The sequence below is a fragment of the Triturus cristatus genome, chromosome 3_1, assembly GCF_964204655.1.
Source record: "Triturus cristatus chromosome 3_1, aTriCri1.1, whole genome shotgun sequence".
NCBI lineage: Eukaryota > Metazoa > Chordata > Amphibia > Caudata > Salamandridae > Triturus > Triturus cristatus.
This window is the reverse complement of record NC_140583.1, coordinates 877,393,366-877,416,456: the sequence shown is the minus strand read 5'-3', so window position 1 is coordinate 877,416,456 and position 23,091 is coordinate 877,393,366. Positions and strand designations below refer to the sequence as shown.

At 43.1% G+C, this 23,091-nt stretch overlaps 1 protein-coding gene across 2 annotated transcripts in view; it reads right to left on the bottom strand.

Annotated features, from left to right (window-relative positions):
- ABCB11 (ATP binding cassette subfamily B member 11) overlaps positions 1-23,091 on the bottom strand; it is a 431,988-nt gene that overhangs the window by 223,844 nt on the left and 185,053 nt on the right. The window lies entirely within an intron of this gene.

The window sequence follows — 23,091 nt, the reverse complement described above, 5'->3', positions numbered from 1 at the left end:
TAGACTGACAGGCTATGAGCCAACGTTATTTCAACCACACATAGAGATCAGACGATGCAACATACTGAATCCTGCTACCCTTTTGCCCTCCAGTACAGAAAGCGTTTCACCACACGACTGTGTTGAAGTAATACATACCGTGACTAAACCAAGACAAGACTTGACAGATGTTGCACTCCCAGACCCCGACCTAACACTATATGTTGACGGCTCATGCATGAGGACAGGGGCGGGAGAATTAGTGGCAGCATATGCAGTGACTACTGATACTGTAATAATAGAGACTAAAAGAATAGACATATTGTCAGCACAAGCAGCAGAGCTCATCACCCTGACACAAGCGTGCATAAGAGCTAAGCACCTGAGAGTAAACATTTACACCGATTCTCTGGCGAGAAAGAGGTTTCTTGACCTCTCATGGGGCCAAGATACAGCATGGCCCCCATATTCAAGCCCTACTGGAAGCAATACATTTACCAACAGCCATAGCTATCCTAAAATGTAAAGCACATACTAGAGCCACAGATACCATTTCCCAAGGCAATGATCTGGCAGACCGAACAGCTAAATAGACAGCTCAGACCCCACTAGACATGACAAAGTTACAGGTTCAATAAGTGTCCAAAGCCATGACAGTTAGGGATCCTTCCAAGGATGTACAAGACATACAGACACATGCTACTATGGACGAATTAAAGAAATGGTCGGAACAAGGAGGGGTACTGACTGATCAGGGTTGGATGAATAAGGGCAAATCCACATGGTTTCTTCCTGATTCGATGGTACAAGTGATTATAAATACCGCACATAGTCCTGCACACTTAGGAGAGAAAGCAATGATAGATAGCTTACAGAATATATGGTTCAACAAGCACCTGCGTGCAGCAGCGAAACAAAAGGTCAGAACATGTATGATCTGTTGCCAATTCAATCCAGGTAAAGGCATTCCGATGGAACAAGGTGGATTCCATCCACCTGACCACCCTTTTGAAGTGCTCCAAATGGATTATATCCAAATAAACAGATGTAGAGGTTACAAATATGTCCTGGTACTAATGAAGCAGGTGTCCCTTCTGTTAGGGTATACCTGGAAATTCCATTGTGTGCGACATCCTGAAGCAGCAGGCCTTGTAGAAAGACATAAACAGACATTAAAAATTTGCGCAGACAAAGGTGTAGATTGGATGGTAGCCCTGCCGGTTGCCCTCTTTTACATGCGAATGGTAGCTCATTCTAGAACAGGCTTATCTCCCTATGAAGTGGTCTTTGGTAGACCACCAAATATGTGGGGCACTCCAATGCCTAAAAGATTACTGATGCTGACAGATTACCTGGCTTCCTTGATGTCTGCACTACTCTCTTGTTGTTCGCAGGTTGCTGCCGCCTTCCCTGACAACACCCAGGTCAAAGAATACTCCATCGCTCCTGGATGGAAGGCGCCAAAGTCAGTGCTCTGGACCACGGGGACGGCCGTTAAAGTCAAAGTGCACCTTCACCACTCTTTTACAAAGGAAAAAGACTTTGAACTTGGATTTTGGATTTTGAACACCATTTTCTAGAGGAGACTCCCCAGCAGTTTCCACAAAGCTAAACTTAGATCTAAAAAGTCAGAACCCGTTTGATCAATTAAGTCCACTAGGTGGTGAAGCGGTTGAACATGTATTCTGGCTTGCATAAGATCTTGGACTATAATATTAAAAAAAAAGAGCAAGATGTGCATCACGATAATATGTATCAGCTTAATACTACATGCTATTTTTCCTCCTATTGCCTCACTCTTATACTCCTCCACTAATGATACCATAAAGCACACATTTAGTGATCTGCCATCCTATGAGCTATCATATCGACTTGCCTTACGCAACAATACCTTTATTCAGATGCTGCACCATTCACATCAGACTAGCAATGCTACAGACTGCTGGGTCTGTGGCCGACTCCCCCCCCTATCAGAACTATAAGGGAGTTTTGCCCCTCTTTCTCTATCCGTTCACACACAATGGCTCCTGTGGAGCATGGTTTAGTTTGATTAATTCCCTAGATTCGAATTCCGCAGTTTATCAAGACAACTGGGTATGGGGAAACCTGAACTTAGTTTTGCTTAAAGTCTGCTACCCTAACAAGGAGGGACTTCCCAAAAGAACAGGAACTGATCTAAGAAATGAAGTATATGGATTAGGTAATTTTACACTTAACCTCATGATCCTGAACGTTGAATCTGAAGCTACACCAATCTTGCCCGCCATGTCCGTATTCCCAGTAAAAGGGGAATTATGTATAAGAAAGAATGGCTCCATACACATGGGCCATAGTAAATGCACCACTGTAATAAAATTCAGTGATCAAGGCAAGTCTACATTTAGAGCTTCTCGTCATTCCTACTTTATATGTGGCCAGACCGCATATATACGCCTACCTCTAGATTGGGATGGTACCTGTTACATAGCATTCCTCCTACCACCTGTTTTCCTAGCTCCTCCTGATTATCATAGAAATACTCATTTAGTACACAATAGACAGCAGAGAGATCTCCCAATTGTCGATTACACTGAAACAGCATGGGAAAAATACACAGATTTCAATAAAGGTTTCTTTCCCTATATAGGTACAGTTACCAATAGTAAGCTGATACGTAGATTAACCAGAACCCTTGAAGCAGTAGTGAACGAAACTATTTCCGCCTTAGGCAATTTAACAGAAGAGCAGTCTGCTATGCGGATTGTTGTGCTTCAAAATCGTCTTGTCCTTGACGTTATCCTGGCCGATAGGGGCGGAGCTTGTAGGGTCATCGGATCAATCTGTTGCATTTTCATACCAGAAAATTCGCCATCTGTATATAAAGCCATAACTCGCCTTCATAAGATTGTAAGCCAGATACACCAGAATCCAGGCACCTGGACTTGGTCCGGTTGGTTTTGGAGTGTATTATCTACCTTTGGATGGAGGGTCCTATCCTTCCTAGGTATTGGCTTTCTCATACTATTCAGTTGCTGCTTATGCCTACAATGTGGACCAGCGATTTGTGGTCTGTGTGCCACATCGTGTATTCCACCACCAAGATTTCGTTCGTCCCAGAAGAAAAAAGAAGAACAAATGATGCTATATGAACAGATCAATGGATTGATGAAGATTGATATCTCTTGACGGGCAAGTAGGGGACAAGGAGGGAATGTGGAAATATGGATTTTTATGATCAGTTATGTCCCCTATCTTGGACCCCAACGGTTTCATGTATAAATCACAAGTACATGTATGTTCCCTCCAGTTCCAGTTATGAAGACGCAAATACATGTGCGTCCACCGTTAACATGTCCTCTTTCAGATCCGCCATGAATGGGCCGGATATTCCATTCCTAAGTACGAAAGGCCACCGGCTTTATATGGTTCATTTATCCCATTTTTCAGTCCAGGCGAGTAGGCCCTGATTCTGTCATCAAGCCTTTTCCTGCCTTCTGCCTCTGAAAGTTCCAGTCTGAGCCTGCATCTGTGACCATGAACTTTGTCTCACTCCCTGCGCGGCTAACGGTGCCTGATCCAGCCCGTCGCCTGCCAAGAACTGTATTTCACCTTCGAAATTATCTGCTCCGCTCCCTGCCCAATGCATTCCTGTCTAGTAGTTTAAGTAAACATCCTGCCAGCTACCGAGCAAAGGCCCGGCTTCTCTGTCTTTATGCAAGTAATTCATAGCCCTGTTACTATGGACGATTTCTGCCCCCGCATATTGTGTAGACACTTAGACGCTTGTACACGCACTCACAGTCAATATAGTCAGTATAGAATAAGGTTCTACTCCGAGAGACCTTTCTTTTTGGATAACATAGTTCTTTAAACATAGGATGTTAGATATGATTTGGGATTAGGTTGACATAACCCCAGACTTTTGTCTCCACATGTAGAGCTAAATGTCAAGTCCCTTTCTCCCTCTAGCCCCACGTCAGTTACACGTCATGCTCGAGTTGAGCACAATTAAGGCAAAGTTCCAGTACAATTCCAGCAGATCACGCAACCCCCTCCAGGTATCCACCCACACATGACAAATTACCCATTATCATCAAGTGGACGCCCACATGGACGCCCACCTTCACGCCTACTTACACGCCCACATACTCTTATCTCATTCTCTCTTGCTCTTTTGCTTACGTACAATTGAGAAATGTATATATACTGTACTCTGTGAATAATGTTTTGAGAATATTGAGAATACTTTTGAGCCCCTTTCCAGATCCAATTTTGGTGATGGAAATATTCTCCCTTTGACTCGAGTTATTGGAATAAATCCCTTTATGAACCTGATACCACAGACTCAGCCTCTTGCTTTATGCATGATCTTATTGATATTCTGAAATACATAGAGCGTAATATTTTATTTACCACAAAAGGGAGAACGAAGCATAATTGTTAAACAAGGTCCCTCAATGGATTAGTGGTGCCTAAGAATGCCACAGTCTAATCCATTCTTATATCCTTGGAGCATCCCATCAATCCTCTTAAATAGACAACTCTGATTATGTTAGGTTGCCACTTGAGTCCACACACCTTGTAGATGGCCATTTGTCTCTTGCTGCCTGTACATTTCCGCCAGCAAATTCCCAAATTCAGTTTAAAATGCAACCTCTGGCACTAAAAAGGAAAAAGGAAAGGGAAATTGCGAGCTATGTCCCTTATTTAGTGATTGACCAGGGACATCTTTGTTGGCAATTTCCCCAGTGGACTAGAATGCATAGAACTGAATCTATATCAAGGGATTACCCCAGATAATGTCGGTTCGACCATTATCTGCTGCTTCTGAATCGACCATTAACTATTACACAAGGGAGGGTGATGCACACATTCCTATTTCACAAAACAGAATCCCATTACCATTAACAACGTCCGTGCAAGGACCTTGGATGGCTAATTCCCCTAGAACTGCCACCTTAAGAGTAGTTTCATGGAATATAACAGGGCTAAGGAGCAAACTACCTTACCAAGACTGGGGGGGATTTATTGATAAAGCAGACAAAATCATGCTGTAGGAGACATGGTATCTAGTCCCATCTTACAGAAAAGGCTTTAAAACCTTTTGCAGACCGACCCTAGAAACACGTGCTGGCAGATCTTCCGGGGGCCTTATCACATGGGTTAGCACTCCAATAGGGTGTCAGGTGAAACAAATAAATATCAATACTCATGATTTATTAGTGCTGGAATTCCTGTCTTGGAATAGTAAATACATTTCTCTGTATAATGTTGTGAGAAGCTGGCCTGGTATATGGTGTCCACTAATGTAAGTAGGCACCTTGCACCAGTCCAGACAACCCTTATGGTGATTTAAGAATCCTTAGAAAACCACAGAAAGCTCTCTAAGTGATAGCTGTGGAGAGCAGCCTGCAGGCTTAGTCTTGAAGGAGTGTAAAGCAGCTTGTTTTACCAGAATGCAATCTTTTAGTGTGGATTAAATTGAAGAGAAACACACAAAGTATTTGTAAAAATATGTATTTATTTTATAACACTCTCTAGTACATTACAGTATCTCCCACAAGGAGTTAGACACAAAGCACACAATAGTTTGGCAAAGAAATCACAGTAAATAACACTAATACACAGTGGGCCCCAGTGGTGCACCAAACAATATACTAAGAAAGTGGTATAAGAACCCCGACTCGAGTCAGGACAATGTCGAGAGGCTGTAGAATCGCTGGGGACCCAAAGCACCACTCAAGGTAAGTAGACAGAGACCCCACGAGGTCTCGTGCAGTGTGAGAATACGACTGTGGGCTCGCTACAACTCTACGTGTATGTCACGGTTGGATTTTTAAAGATTAAGGACCCTTCCCAAGGGACTTTGAAAACACCCCGTGGAAGACATAAGGTTGAAGAGCCACCCCACCTGTGGATACCCTAGTACCCATGTTAACTTCACCAGGGAAGCCGGGTGCATAGGTGTGAATTGGTGTCGGAAACCGCCATTGAACCCAATGGAGGACTTCAGGAAAGTGCCACTGCTGGAAGAGGACAAAATGTTTGTAGGAATCCAAACATGGATTCTTGATGATGCATACCTAAAAGCAGAGGCGACAGAGTTTGGATCACTAGGGAGTGACCAGGGGCTCTGTAGATGAATGCCCACAAATGTTGGGTGCTTCAGGATAGATGTCGATGACCTTGACTCTGCAGCTGTGGGGACCAGGTGATGCTGAGGATGACCAGGAGCCGGATACGAGCTGTCCCATGAAGGATGTCGACTGCTATGGGGTCGGTGTCCGACCAGAGCACCAACATGCCTTGGTAAAAGCAACCCACGCAAGAAGTTGCAGGAAGAGGACCAGCAAGGCCCAGAAGACTCACCACAAGCAGGGGAGTCAGGGCAATCCCAGAGCAATCAGGGGAGCCCAAAGAAGACATAGTTGAGTCCCCACAGGACTCACAGGTCGAAGGCACTGGAGTCGCAGGAGGACCTAGTGCAGCTTTAAAAAACAACAGGTCACGGAGCACACGGTGCAAGTTGGTTGAAGAAATGTGCAGGAGAACTTACCAGAGGTTGGGGCTACTTGGAGCTCAATGTACTTGCTTTAGAATTGCCAACAAGCATTTGCACTTGCATAAGTACGCGGTGCACAGAGGTTAGGGTATTGCAACTGCCACAAGGGATTCTGGCCTCAAACTCGGTGAGAGGACAGCTCTGGCCTCGAGGGACGTAGAAACCAACCTCCTGTATTGTTGAACCCTACAGAGTCCATAGGAGCATGGGATCAGCACACCGGTCAGCAGTGTTTTGGTGCCTGGGAATGCAGGGGAGTGACTCCTTCACTCCAAGGGAGATTACTTTGGTAGTCCTTGATGCTTCACAGGTCTTGGGAGAGGAGTTGGCCTAACGGCTCGGGAAGTCGACATCGACTCTGGGGAACCTGGTTCAAGTCTCGGCAATGACGTCGAACATCCAGTGATTCTGGGCAAATCACTTAATCTCCCCGTAATGCAACTGGGGCTATGTAAAGTGCTCTGATACCCAATACCGGGTCAAGTTTGCGCTATATAAAACTCCGTAAAAAACAAAAACAAAAAAAGATTTCTGTATGATACCCAGGCTCAGAAGTTGCAGCAGACAGAAAGGTAGGCGAAGTCAGGTCCCAACGACGTCCAGTGAAGTCCAGAGTGCCCAGACGGTAGAAGTGCAGTGGTATCTGTTCCAGCCGCAGTCCGTGCAGGTAACAGCGGTGGGGCCACATGAATGGGGATTTCAAGGGACGATGCAGAGGGAAAATAAATTATTTATTTAATTTTCCCTCAGCATCGTGCCTCACACCCCGCTCCCACACATGGTCCCACCGCCCCACCGCTGTTACCTGCACGGACCGCAGCTGATCTGTTCTGAATCTTATCCCACGACGAATCTAGTGACCTACACATAGGTAAGCCCTTAAGTACCCTAAGGAAATGGTTGGAACGATTCTGGGGACCCTCCAAGGGGAGAGTCTGAACAGGGGGGAGTTCACTCCCATGTCCTTTGTCCAGTTTCGCACCATAGTGGGAGCCAACGCCTCCCCGTACTGGTTTGAACTGGACTATGCACAGGGACACCAAATGTGCCCCTCAAGCAGACTTTCAGTTGCTGGGAAGCGCACCCACCCAGCCCCAATACACTAAATCCAGTCTGGGAGGTGGTCACACCTTCCTGTGACAGGATGCCTATTGTTCCACCTTTTTCTGCTCAAGCTTGACTCAGCAGCAGGAAGGCAGAAACATGTCTCTGGTCGGCAGCAACCATTTTTTGCTGTCCGGGTCAAGAAGACTGGTACCAGGAACACTGAGAGCCTAACGGAGGGCTCTTCCAGTGCTCGCACTCATACCTCCCACACCCTTTACGGTGTGGGAGGTATGATTTCAACATGTTTGATACCAAACATGATAATAATAATATAATATAATAATAATAATAATAATAAACATGATAGTAATTACGCGGTGCCCCTCCATATAGTATATGGCTACTTCACTGACAACCCGGGAGAATGGATTCCGTAGCCTGCCGGGGTGTCCTGCTCATGCAGGGGCGCCCTCTCACTTCGAACCAAGCACCCTGCCCTCAGGATTGTAAAGGCATGCTATAGGGGTGGCTGATAGATTTTAAGTGCAGTGACCCTTAGAAATAGTAAACCTATATCTTTAGTAAGTGGTGCAAGCACCAATTTACACAGGCTGCAGTGGCTGGCCTGTAGGTCCATTTTTAATGATCCCTCGTGGGTGGAATAATACATGCTTCAGCCCATGGGGGACTTCTGAGGTGCCTATGCCTTGGGTACATGGGTACCATATAATAGGGACTGACAAAGATACCCCAGTATCCAATTTGGGATATACCTAGTTACTGAACACAACATTTTAGGGAGAAAGCATATAGACTGGGGTCCTGATTAGCAAGATCTTGGTCAGACTAGTCTAAAACAGTGTCACATCAACCAAAAAGTGTGGGTAACCATAAGAAGCAGATCCTACTATCCTACAAATGCCTATAACAGAAAAACTCCAAAGACTGTGGAATCCACGGTCATATCACTGTTGAGAGAGTGTATATCATTGGTTAGTATAACCTCAGCCATTGCAGTCAGAGGTGACTTCAACATATGTTTGGAGCTGGAGCTTGAGCTGGAGCTTTGAGACCAGCGGAGGTGTATCCCCCAACAGGCTCATGTATACCATTCACATCTAAGGCTGCCGTGCAGATAATAGACCTCTTGTTATAATGCCATATGGGAGCTTGTAATGGCCGAACCGCCTCAGATTTAACTAGGAAACTTACATTTAGAAGGGGAATGTGCAAGAGTAATATTGACTACATTCTCCTAGACCTCTATTCGTGGCCAGCCCTTATTGACATGGAAGTCCAGCTCAGGTACGAAAGTGGCTGTCAATCCCAAATCCAGGTGGCCAGGGCCAGATACAAAGAGACCCTTAAGCAGACCAAAATATCTTGGGACACCTCTGTGTGGGGGGATATTCTGGATGCTATCCAGAATAGGAATCAGGCAATGTTCTGGCACATGCTTAGTCATGGTGGCAAAATTGATATAATGAGAACAGAGCCTAAGGTTTTACCTCAGGATTCGATTACCCATTTCCAATCCCTCTACACTGCGGGTAGCATCATTAACACTTATCATGATGCTACCACTGGGAGGTGTTGTTCATTGATTTGACTTCCTCATCAGATTAGTCCTTAGGGTCCTCCTGAGAGATGGTTGATGTAATAACATCCTTCACCCTTGATTAGACACGCCGCACTATCTGGAAGTTGAAAGCATGCAAGGCCACAGGCAAGACAAGATCCTGGGGGACTTGTATAAATCAGAGCCAGATGTCTGGTAACCATACCCAAATAGAATAGCCAATGCCATCTTGGCTGGTGCACTAATTCCCTGCACTTGGAGGGGAGCTTAGATAGTCCCCATTTACAAGAAGGGCCCGGAATCTGATCCAGCCAATTATCGCCCTATGAACCTGATCAACACGGCTCCAAAGATATTCAGCAAACAATTTTTGAACGAATTGAACTCTTGGATAGAACATAATGGCACACTATCCCAGTTCCAAGCAGTGTTCTATTCCAAAACGAGAACTGTCGACCACGTTTTCAGAATTCATATTCTGAGATTGAAAGTAATGCATATAAATGAAGGAAGTCTCGATGTAGCATTCATCGATCTAAGGACCGCATTTGACATGGTCCCTAGGGATAGACTCTAGATAAAACTGAAAGACCTGGGGTTGCCTTATTGAAAATTATAGTACAACTCCACACCAACAACTATGCCCAAGTCAGATGGGGCCCTAAAGGGTAGATAACAGACTGCCTATCGGTTGATAAAGGTGTGTACTTGCCCCTAACCTATTTTTGCTATTCATAAATAGCTGTGTCCATTTTTTAACAGGCTGCTAAAATGACTCCCCAGCTTTGGGTATCACCAAGATCACTGTTCTGCTGTTCGCTGACGACACCCTTTTTTGTCAAAAACTCCAAGGGGCTGATAGAACCTGCTTGACAGATTCAGTTTTTTTGTATTAATCTTGGGTTAGCCACCAAATGTATGGCATTACATTCCCATCAACACTTTCGAGGGCTTGTGAGACTGGAGGGTGAAAACCTGGAGAGGGTAGCAGGCTTTGATTATGTAGGCCTACAGTTATCTAGTACCAGCATATGGAATAGCCAGATCACCAAGATAAGATTGCTTCTCCTCAACATAGAGCAGAAGCCACACTGAGCTTTGCAAAGAAAAATTATTTTTTTGATCCGATTTCTCCCTTATCTGAAATTTAGAGAGTGGCTGCTGCTACCTAAGGTTCTTAACTTTGGGTTTACAGTAACGTAGAGACCCCGAGGGGGTCACTGAAAATAGATTCCTGAGGACTGCACTCAAACTTCCTCAAAGAACACTCTGAATTTTTTTCAAAATGGATGTGGATATTCAACCAATTACTGCCATGGTTAGACTGAAACCTATTTTGTACTGGCTAAGGCTATGGTCGGCTGATGAGCTGAAACCTTCTAGGCTGGGGCTGACGGATATCCTCAGCATGGCAGGGAGTGTCACCACACTACCATGGCTGAAGCATGTCAAGCAGACTCTCCATACTTTGGAAATGACTGATCTTTGGGAACCTCCCCTGTCTATTAATTTTCTTTCAATTAAAATGGTGAAATGTGTTTTTTGGGGTGGCGAAAGGTCGAAATTAGTATGCCGGTGCTGGGTTGTGTCTCTTTGTTGATATTTGGGAATCCAACAGTATAAACTGGCTTTGAGAATCTGTAGATCAGACACAAAACTGTGCATTATTTTTTCTGTTGCCAAATTTCTTGTGTCCCCTTGGCCTATTTGCATTAGGATCATAAATCAAGTGACACTTACCTGTACCGATCCCAAAATCTAATTAGATCCAAGGCTAAAACTGATTCTATTGCCACGATGAGTAGCTTGTACAATAGCATTTGCTATTTAAGCACATTGCACCTTTATCATTTTATTACCATGGGAGAATTATCACTGATCTCAGTGTACATTGGTTAAGTATACCTGCTGTTTTGTACACACCAAAATTTTAACACAAAATAGGACACATTAATTTTATTATAGGTTTAGAGCCATATGCTTCAAAGTTAGGAATTGCGATTCCTAAATCGCGATTTTTAAGAAATCGCAATTTAGGAATCCCAATTCCGTATACATGTAGAAATCGCAAAATAAATTGCGATTCCTACACATTCCTTATTTGCGACTAGCAAATCGCAAATAGTGAATGGCTTCCCATTCATTCCTATGGGCCTAGAGGCCCTTAGGAATCAATGAACCAAATACTTACTCGCAAATTGCGCATGCAATTTCAAGGGTGCGAGGGTGTCAAAAGGACACCCTAATGCACCCCTGAAAGTGCAATTAAAAAACATGTTGCACACCCACATGCCCCAAGGGCATGTGGGTGTGTAACATAGAACTTTGAAAAACCTTTGTGCATTTTTCAAAGTTTTCGCAAATTACCATCAACTTTAAGTTGATGGTAATTTGCGTTCTTAAAAGCAAAATCACATTTCTTTTGTTGAATTGCATTTAGGGATTCGCAATTTGCGATTAACTAAATGCAATTGCAATTTAAGTAATCGCAAATGTTACGATTAATTAAATAGTGATTTCTGCATTTGGGATGATGCATCCCAAATGCAAAAATTGCAGTTGCAAAGTGTCAGATTCCGCACATCTGCCCCTTTGCAACCACAAAAAACAATGATGCATTTGCCCCTTAATGTTTTTTTCATAAAATCATCCTACCTTATATTCTATGTAAGCTTTTATATGAAATCTTATATTTATATTTCTGAAATCAGGTCAAATGATCTTAAAATGTGTTTTCTAAAATCGATGTTGTTTATTGACAATTGGATGCTATATGCTTTCTTGCTGCTTTTAAGGTATTTGAGCGAAATAAAGTATTTAAAATGAAATGAAATGAGTAGACAGGCACTTGACGCTGTACTTTGAAGCACATGGATGGGTGCTTGCACCTTCAATTTCTTATGTTTCATTATTGCTAAAGAATGAACCTGACTTTTTTAAGAGCATCACTGCAGCCGATGTATACACTTTGGTTTTCAATTGGTGTAAGTTGTGGTAATGGAGACAATTCATAATATTTCTCCTCAGGAATAATGTTTTCGAAGCGCCACTGTCGATAATGAAAGGTATCGAACAACCACTTACTTTCAGTGTAGTCTTCAGACAATGTTTGAATGACTTTGGAACGTTGGCATATCAACTTTTCTTTGACTGACATTTTTCTTCACATGCGGCTAGTCCAACATGCACACACTTTTCTGAGGTACACATCAACATGGCACAACAATCTTCTTCACTTTCACTTGATACTGATATAGAAGAACTGTTTGATGATGATTTAGATGACAATGGAATTCAGTCAGTGTCGATTTGGCGTAACTGTTGTCACCGCTTGGCCTTGAGGGTGCTCTTCGAACTTTTCTTCTGGAACGAACCGGTACCAATTTGTCTTCATGCCCTGGCGCACTTGCTCTTTCCTTTGCTTTGCAAACTGTCACAACATGGTTCTCCTTCCCACAGCCTTTATATATCTGTCCAATGGCGGGACATTTAACTTTGTGTTGAAATGAAAATCCACATCTAAAACACCACTTCTTTTTACATGTAGACGTCACCTTGTGTCCTTCAGTCTTTTGCTTTGGCTTACTTTTCACACTCCTGACAGATTCATTCTGGGCACCTCCAGCTTCCATGTCAGCAGTTTGTCTATTGACACACTCTTCAGATCTGGAAGCCATAACACTCACTCCAGGCTAGGAGTTTCACTCAGCATTCATTGTCTGAATGAATGTGGCAAGCATCCATCAATAGCTCAAAGTCGTATAGCTGCTTCGTCAATAAATTAATTGAACTAACAGTGCTTGATGAGTGTGTCAAGTCTCTCCACAAATTATTCAATAGTTTTACCAAACCTCTGTTGTTTTTGACTGAAAATGTATCTTTCGTAATCCACATTGGGCAATGGATTAAACTTGAGATTCAAAGTTTCTTCAATCTGGAGGTAAGTGATTTCTTCGTCAATTCACAGTATCTTCTTTATGACTTCTTTTACACCATCACCAGCAAGGTTTTTGAGGTATTTGATAATCCTTTTGTCAGTCTTTTCAAGTGCATCAATGAAATCTTCAAACATCTCTATCCAAACAATCCATCTATTGCCAATTTATTGCTTTTTGGCGGTAACGAACTGTAGTGTTGGTTTTGAGGAACCAGTGTGAAACAAAATGACACCTCTGGTGGATCACTGTGACTCGGTTTACGCAACTCATCAGTGAGGCCTTGTGATCATCTTTAATGATAGCTCGAAACGTGACTTTCTTCCCTGCCATCTGAAAAGTTTCACTATTCAGAGAGTCACTCTCGGCTCTGTATTCTTCAAAGACTTGTGAAGTTGTTCTGAGCCCCACTCAGCAGTTTTTAGGATAAGCAACTTTTGGTATGGACGGGTCAGTAAGCACAACCTTGGGGACGTCACGTTAAGCCACTTCACCGAGTGCATTGATACAATGACTCTCTCTAATGAGTTCGGTAAGTCAATTATTTCTTCTTTTCTGAAAGTCAATTTGCACTTTCTGTTCGCAGCGTTATTTTGAAATTTTCAATTATCAATGACTGATCTTTGAAAACCTGGTTGTAACCTCCTTCAGTGTTAACACTCCATATAACTTATATCTTGCGTGGCAGCTTAGTACCTTTGTGTATGGCCTGGCCATAATTTCTCGGTCAATGACGTGTACATTCTCTGCAAAGCTTTCATTATCTTCAACTGCTTCACAGGGGCTGGAGCTATCCTTTAACTCCACGTGCATTAAGCACTGATTCTGCACTTCGACAATGGCACATGTGGCACTCACAAGCAGTTTGCTTGGACCACAGCAAACACGCTGGGAGAGTACTGTCGATCTTCGAGTAACTTAACCCCTGTCTTGTCACCAATTGGAGCACCTTCCCCAGCCTGGGTACCTGCCAATGATTAGGCCACACACAGAGCTTAGTATTACATGTCTTTATTTGTCTGTGTGTAACTGCGAACACAACATTCTAAATCAGCCTTCAGTGTAATCTGCTCTAACACTTACATCAGAGGTCTATGGAGTCCATCAGGAGACAAAAGGGTTCAGTTACTGCTAGCTTCAAAACTATGGAATGTGTGTGAGACTACAATCATTAATTCCATTGTCTCATTTCGTTAGGGTCTCACCAACTTTGGCCTGAGGTTGAAGCTTTCTCATATCAGGTCAATGTTATTCACCCATTTAAAACTCTAAAGTGTCTATCAACGTCTCAGTTTCAAGCAATGTGGTAATGTTCTTGTCATATCTTTGTCCTGCAGCAATCTATATCCTTATGCCCAGGATTATCTCTCTAGTTGGCTACTATGTCTCTTTGATCATCCTTTTTCACCATTCTTTTAGCTCTCCATCTACATTGCTGATTACATGTTTACCCCCTTTCTCCTTGCAGCAGTTAAGTGCTTATTTACGCAAAGCAAATTCGTTTTCAATGCCCTGGGCAGCACTTTCTATATTCATCTCTCTTTGCTTGCTAGTGTGGAATCGATGGCATCAATTGCCCATTCGGAGAACTGCATCTGGAGAACAGGTGTATGTATGTTTTATGTTGTTCTTTCTCAGCTTCTTCCCCACCTCCTAAATTCTGCACTCTTGGACATTAAGGCTAAGTGGCCCCCATGAGCCTCTTAGGAACTCTCCTGGTAAGTCCATATATAGGCTGGCTACTTACCCACAAGGGTCTCAAGGTGCTGAGATGGGGTTGGGGGATCTGTTCCTTATCCTAAGATATATCTAGTTTGGTTATTGGTTCAGGTGGCATGGAGTGTCCTGCAGTGCTGGGGCATGGATACAGCCCTGTTAATCTCAGTTGTCAAGTGTTATATCGCTTGCACCCAATGAACAATGGATGGATGCTCGTGAAAAAGCATGCAGTTCCACTGGCATATGTGGTCCTGGCTTCTGGTTATTTGCTTTCTGTGACATTTATTTTCACTCTTTGCAATAGTTTAAAAATGCAAAGAATAATAATCAGGGCTGAATAAGCTAACCATACCACACTATGGAGCTCTATTCACAGAGCTATTGGTGATATCTTGTTGCTATGAATAGCTCCACCAAAGCATGATGCCATGAACAGTTCACTGGGACACTGGGACACCTAGACTGACACCCCTGACAGACTAAAGAAATTACCCTAGAGTGCTCACAGATACCTGGATCCCTGTACCCTGTCCCAAAGAGTAAATGTTAGAAGCACAGAATGTTCACCAGTGAGCATGATAATGTTGTATGTAAAGCAACTAAGACAATGATGTCCTTATATATTATAGTTAAGCATTATTATACAAAGGGGTGGGGACACCCAAGTAGTTATTGTCCGGGGTGGAGTCAGAGTGCCCGAGGTGAAGCCATGGCCGATACTCCACTCCCAACAATAATTATCTGGGAGCGCCTCCCCTTGGTTATTGTTTCTGTCGTACATCAAACCATAAAAAAGGTGACAGAAGATTTTAGCTACAACATAAATGATGTGTTGGTGTTATCATGCTAATTTTAGGAAGTGTGGTGATTTCTAATGTGATTTTAGCCTGTGAAAAATACTGATTCTCTGCTACAATTTTATGTCCATGTTTGAGAGAAAACAGTTCTTCACCATGATTTTCTTAAGGATATTATGGAACATATCCCAGAAGCTAAAATGAGTGAGCATTTTCCATAAACTCTCAAACATCTTTCTCATCCACAAGAGATAAATCTGTGACCTGCTGAGTAAAATATTTAGTTCCAACATCAGCAGCAGTTTTTTTGTTGATTCCTCAGTGCTCTGCTGTTGCTTTACCAAAGGGTTCTAATGAAAATCTAGAGCGCTAACACTCGATTGTTAACAAAATGAGAGACTCCTGAACACCATGTTGTTGGAATAGGAGTTGTGGAACTGAATTCATTTTCTCCTTAAGTCCAGCATTTTGCCTAGCATTGCTAACATGGGAGTAGGAAAAAGTAGATCTAACTCTTTCGAAACACTTTTGCTTAGATTGGATTTAGAACAATATATTTACCCCTTCCAAAGTCCAACGCTTTCCTTGCTTTTGCCTACACTGCAGTGGAAATTGTAAAGTCACACACTTTCCCTGTTTTTGCTTATGATGGAGTGGGAATAGTCAATCTAACCCTTCCAAAGTCCAAAACATTCCCTACTGATGATTAGATTGCAGTGGGAATAGTAAATCTAACCCCTCCGAAGTCCTACACTTTCCCTATTTTTGCTTACATTGGAGGGAGAGCAGTAAATCTAACCCCTCCAAAGTCCAAAACGTTTTCTACTGTTGATTAGATTGGAGTGAGAATAGTAAATGTAACCCCCCAAAGTCCAACACTTTCCCTGCCTTTGCTTACGTGAGGAGTAGAAATAGTATATTTTTATTACATTTAAGTTAAAATAGTGAAGCTGACACTTTCAACACCCATTACTTTCTCTAGTTTTTATTTTAGATTGTTATTTTTTTATTTTTTTTATTTTTTAAGTTATTGTTTAAATTATTTATGGAAAAAAGTAACTTTTTACATGAATTTTATTTTTGTTGGTTTTGTATAAAGTGTATTTGTTGTATTCTTCCTTATTTCCCACCTTGGTACCTTCCGTCCACCCCCGCACCCCTTCTCCCCTTGGTATCACCTGAAGCTTACCTTAGAATGTTGACAGGCTACTCGCCAGTGCGAGAGCGGTTGGCTTGATTAAAGGAGTTATCTTCACCTCGGCTTCTGGCTTCATTATTACACTGGCGACGATTTTCCTGCGTGGGGGGCAGGTCAAGCCAATTCCCCTTTCCTGTGTGCTCTCGAAGTACTGTGCAGCAAGAAAAAGCGGAGCAGGAGTGGACAGCACGGAAGGCAGTGGTGTCTTTGTCATAGCATAAAGTGTCCATCTCCGGGTGAAGAGAGAGTTGCTGACGACTAGTATCCTGATAAGCGTGTTGTACCTGTCACCCGACAGATGACGTGAGAGGATTGAATTTCTAGTCAGTTTCGTCGTACAACGAAACCGCCTCTCGAAGACCTCTCAGCTGACAGGATCTCAACCCTGTCAGTTCCGCGACGGATGGTGAACGCCTCCTCACAAGCTGTTTTCCGAAGACCTCTCAGCTGACAAGGATTTCCCTCTGTCAGTTCCGCGTCGGACGACGAATGCCTCCTCACGCCCACAAGTAGGCGGAGTTCGCAGGAAGTGCAGGACGATCTTCGGGATTGCTTCCACACGCCCATAACGGGCGGAGCTACCGTGTGGAGGGTGACGACGGAGGTTTGGAGGCAGTCTGCGTCCAGTCAGTTCATTCGCCCACCTGCGGGCGGAGTAATATTGGCACCGTAGGATCGAGCGACAGCTTCCCCGAGCTTCCAGTGGTAAAGTATCGTGGTTGTCGAGTTCTGTTGGCTGACGCTGCTGTGAGATACCAGTTGCCACTGATGCTCGCTTCTACAGGCGCTGATGTACAGCGGGAAACAAGCTAGGAGTCACGCGGATTCAGCTGGTAGGAGATCTGCAGTGGGCTGGAGGTGATCGGTGCCGCATTGGAGGAAGGTGTTGTCAGTGTCCTTTTTCTTCAGTTCCTGCCTGTTTTGGGGCATACGCCCTCGCTGCTGCAAGTATCCTTTATATTTTGGTCCCTGGCTACTTTATGTGGTGGTATAAATTACTTCACCACTTCTACTAATCCTGCATTAGCCATTCCATTACTGTACTACTGTGCTGTATTACGGAGCTGAGGCATCCGCCTCCCCCAGCAGTACTTTTTCTGGCCAATCATCGGGCTTTACTTCCCCAAGTCATTGACAGTGGTGGCATGACTACTAAGTAGTGCTACACTTTAAGTACTTACAGCTGGTATCCATATTCAGTTGCTTACCTTGGACTCCCGAGGGCCATTCTTTGATAACAGGGGCTGCATCTTATTCCTAGCGAAGCATGGGTACTCCAGGAATTTGCCAACCTCCCTCATTCCTAAATGATAGCGGGGATCCCGAAATTCATTGGAAGGAATGGACTAAATTATTTGAATCCTACTTGATTGCAATGGGTGGGGAGAGATTTTCTGCTCTAAGGAAACAACATCTTCTCCTTCACAACATGGGTGTTCATGGGCGCAAAGTGTATGAAACCTTGCCAGAGCCCGAGTTGGAGGAAGACGATGACCTGGATGTTTATGACATAACTATGTTAAAGTTAGGCAATCATTTTGGGGACAAAATAAATGTGGTCCTAGAACGTCATAAGTTCTTCAGTAGATCTCAAGGGAAAAGTGAGTCTGTGAAAAACTACATAGCAGTGTTGAGGGGTCTTACTCAAAGGTGTGATTTTGGAGATCTTAACGACTCACTCATACGCGACCAGTTGGTCAGGTGTACAAGTAACTCTAGGATTCAAGAGAAATTGTTATCCAAAAACCCTTCATTGGAAGAAGCTATTTCCATAGCTCAGTCAATTGAGCACACTGCTAAATGTATGAAGGAAATTAAAATTCCTGAGGAAGTCGTTGCAGCGATACAAGTTGATGCGTCTAATAAGAATTGTACTAAAGTTAGACATAGGGGAGAGTCTTCTACTAAGTTCCCTAGAGAACAAAATGATATCAAATGTTACAGGTGTGGGAGTAGTAACCACCTAGCTAACAACCCCTCATGTACGGCTCGCAATGCTCATTGTAAGAAGTGTAACAGAAGGGGACATTTAGCTAGAGTGTGTAGGGACAATGACTCTCACCAAGTTAAAGCCATCAATGCACCTAGCGAAGACCCACCTAGTTTTGTGTTCCAAGTAAAGAGTCCGGCTGGTAGCAATTCTAATGATTACCCTAAATGCAACATTGTAATCAATAGGGAGACATTTGAAATGTTTGCTGACTCCTGCTCACCATTTACTCTGTTAAATGTGAATGATTTCAGAAAGATCGATGGGGAACCCAACATGGTTGTATCTACACCTGACATTTCACCCCATGGATATACTAAAGATCCTATTCCGTTGGTGGGGATGGTGGAGACACAAATACATTTTAAAGGGAGGTCCACGGTGGGTAAAGTATACCTAGTCAGCTCTGGATCCAACCTCCTAGGGTGGCGTCACCAAAGGGAACTTGGCATTATCCTTGACCCCAACAGTAAGGAACAAGTCAAAATAATTAAAGAAGTTGCAGAAGTGTCGTCCCTCTGTGAAGAATTCCCCAAACTTTTCTCTAATGATTTGGGATTATTGAAAAACTATCAACATAAGATAAAAATTAGACAAGGGGCCAAACCTATAGTCCATAAAACACGCCAGGTTCCCCTACTACTAAGACAACCTTTGAAGGAAGAACTCGACAAATTGTGCCATTTAGGGGTCATCTATCCTGTAGAAGCATCGGAGTGGTTATCTCCTATCGTGATAGCCTCAAAGGCCAATGGACAAGGCATTCGTCTTTGTATTGATTTACGCAGCCTTAATGAAAACATTTGGGTAGAACGGTTCCCTCTCCCCAACATTAATGAAATGTTGAGTACCATGGGGAAGGCCAAGTTCTTTTCGGTGATAGATCTCTCCATGGCCTACTATCAAGTTGATCTTCACCCTGATTCTAGGCCACTAACAGCATTTTCTACTCCTTTTGGTACATACATGTTTGGTAGAATGCCTTTCGGTTTGGCCTCGGCGGCAGCCGTATTTCAAAAAATGATGCAAAAGGTACTGGAAGGAATCCCTAACAGCATGTGCTTCCAAGATGATGTGTTGGTATATGGTGCGGATGAAGAGGAACATGATTCCATTTTTAGGAAGGTGTGTTCCAGGCTTACCATTGCGGGACTCACTGTAAAAAAAGATAAATGCAAGATCAAAGTTACTGAGGTGGATTACTTGGGTCACAATCTTTCCTTTGAAGGAATAAAGCCTAAACTAAGTCTGGTTCAAGCTGTGGAAAATGCCCCAGTACCCACGAACAAGGAAGAGTTGAAATCCTTTTTGGGTCTTGTCGAGTACATGGCGAAATTCATCCCCAATTTTTCAGAAAAATGTGAGTCCTTACGAGAACTGCTGAGGAAAAATTGCGAATTTAATTGGGGAAAAAATCATTCGGAATCTATAGCCAAGTTAAAAAAAGAAATTATCAGTTCACGGGCACTAGGCCCGTTTGACCATAAGAAGAGAACCATTCTATGTACTGATGCATCCAACAAAGGTCTAGGGGCCACTCTAACACAGAAGGGAGAGGGTGTAGAAACCATCATAGCTTTTGCTTCCCGCACCTTAAGCCCACCAGAACGGAACTATTCCGTAATTGAAAGGGAAGCTTTGGCATGCTACTGGGCCATTAACCATTTCAAGCTTTTCCTTTGGGGTTGTGCTTTCACGGTCCGCACGGACCACAAACCTTTAACACACATTTTTTCATCCAAAAAAGTATTGTGTGAATCCCCTAGGATAGCTAAATGGGTCCTTGGGCTTGAGAAATTTAATTTTCGCATTGAATACCTCCCTGGTCAGGACAATGTCCTTGCAGACTATTTATCCAGATCTCCCATTGCAGGGAACAGTGAGGCTGACCCGTTAGACCCTCCTGTTCTTTCCATTCTCACACCTTCCGTCTCTAAGGAGGAATGGGATGAGGAAGTGGAGAAGGACCCCAGCATGAAGATACTCAAAGGTCTTATAGTAAACGGGTGGCCAGAAAAGTGTGGTGAGGTCATGGAGAGCTTAAAAGGGTTCTGGGAAGTCAGAAATGAGCTGAACATCCATGGGAACAAAATTTATCGCAATTCAAAAATTGTGCCACCTGTTGCCCTCAGAAATAAGTTAATAGACCTTGCCCATGAAGGCCATTTGGGAAGGAGCCTCACCAAAAGTAAAATGAGGAACAGTTTCTGGTTCCCAAAGATGGATTCAATGGTGGAACTGAAGGTTAAGGACTGCTACAACTGTGCCAAAAGTGACACGGTAAAGTCCACTCACAAGGTTCCTCTTTCCCCCGTGGAGGTACCTACTGTCCCTTGGACAAAAGTGGCCATGGATATAATTGGCCCAATGGATGCCCTAGGTCCACAAAGAAGATTCATGTTTGTGTTGGTGGACTATACTTCTCATTGGGTGAACGTAAAATTTACCCCCTCCACTACGACCAAGAACCTCATCGCGTTTCTAAAGTCAGTATTTTCCTATGAAGGGGTACCTTCAACGTTAGTGACCGACAATGGGGTACAATTTACTTCTGAGGATATGGTATTATTTTTGAAGAACCTTACCATCAAGCATGAGAAAACGGCTCTCTACTGTCCCAAGGCCAATGGGTTGGTGGAGAGGATGAACCGTATGATCAAAGACCATATCCAACTGGCATTGTCTAATGGTTACAACGTAGACAATTCTCTTAGAGACTGTTTGTGGGCCTACCACACGGCGCCCAATTTAGTAACGGGTATATCCCCTTTTGTGGTGCTGAGAGGGAGAGAACCTGGCACAAAGTTGTGTCCCCTGTGGCTCGAGGGGGGTAAGTCTGTTGTCTATGACAGAACTGAAAGTCAGGAAAAAATTCAGCAACATCAAGCCCGTTACAAAGAGTGGTATGACAAGAAAAATGGTGTGAAGAATTTAAAAGCTAATGTCAATGATTCTGTAGTGATAAAGAAACCCACTAGGGTACCTGTGGGACAGAGCAAATTCCTCCCTCCTACAAGAATAAAGAACATGGGGAGAAATGTGGTGGAGTTGGAGGATGGGCATGTATGGAGCGGGGATCGAGTTGTGGTGTAATTCTCTCCTCGTACTTTGTTCCGCTATTCTGGGGGTAGGAGATGTGTTGTATCCTCCCCTTTCCTGGTTTCTACCCTAGCTCACCTTAGATTCTCGCCACCCGCTAGCTTAGCGGAGACAGTGTATTGTGTGATTCTTTTTGCCTTGCTATTCGTTATGTTGGGTAAGGAGATGTGTTGTATTCTTCCTTATTTCCCACCTTGGTACCTTCCGTCCACCCCCGCACCCCTTCTCCCCTTGGTATCACCTGAAGCTTACCTTAGAATGTTGACAGGCTACTCGCCAGTGCGAGAGCGGTTGGCTTGATTAAAGGAGTTATCTTCACCTCGGCTTCTGGCTTCATTATTACAGTATTGTTTTACTTAAGTTTGATATCTCTTTTGCTATATGTTTTTTAATTTTAGTTTTAATTTTTTAAGTATTGTTCACTTTTTATGTCATATATTATTAAATTGTTGAAATATGTTTTATATTTTTAAGGTGTAAATATATAAATGTATACATTAATTTACATACATATTTACAACTATTTTATATTATTTTGTAGTTTTTGTAATTTAAATATTTTAAATAAATTACAGATAATACCATGTATACAAATATTTCAATATACTTATCTTCTTTGATGATATTCTGATCGACAATATTTTTGACACAATATTTTTGTAGTTTACATACAAAGTATGTGACCAATTTTAATAAAAGGGAACCTAAGTGATGCACCCGGTAATTTCCAGATGCAATAAATAATACTCAACTCACAACTGCGACCACTGTGCAGAAACACTGGTCCACTAGTACATTAGGCTATGAAGCATCAGATGAACAAAAAATGCAAGTATAAAGTTTCCTGGTTTCTACTTTTATAGGGTTTTTATATTGAAGGTGGGAGGCTCGATTACTGTACTATGTGATTTGTGTTGATAAGTGTTTTTAGTCACTAACTGTGGGCCTGATTACGATGTCGGTCGGGCAAGTGTCCGTCCGATCAACACCGTAGCGGAAAGGGCCCGCCTAACAAGGAGTAGGAGATCCTGCTCTCATGATTATGACCGCCTTCACAACGATCGGAAAGTGTGTATTTTCTATTGCAGCTTTTGACATATTCTGGTTCCCCATTCACAAATGAGCACAATTCAAACTCCTCACCCACACTTTCAAGGCACTACATAACCCTGATCCAGCATACCTCAACAATCGCATATGATTTCAC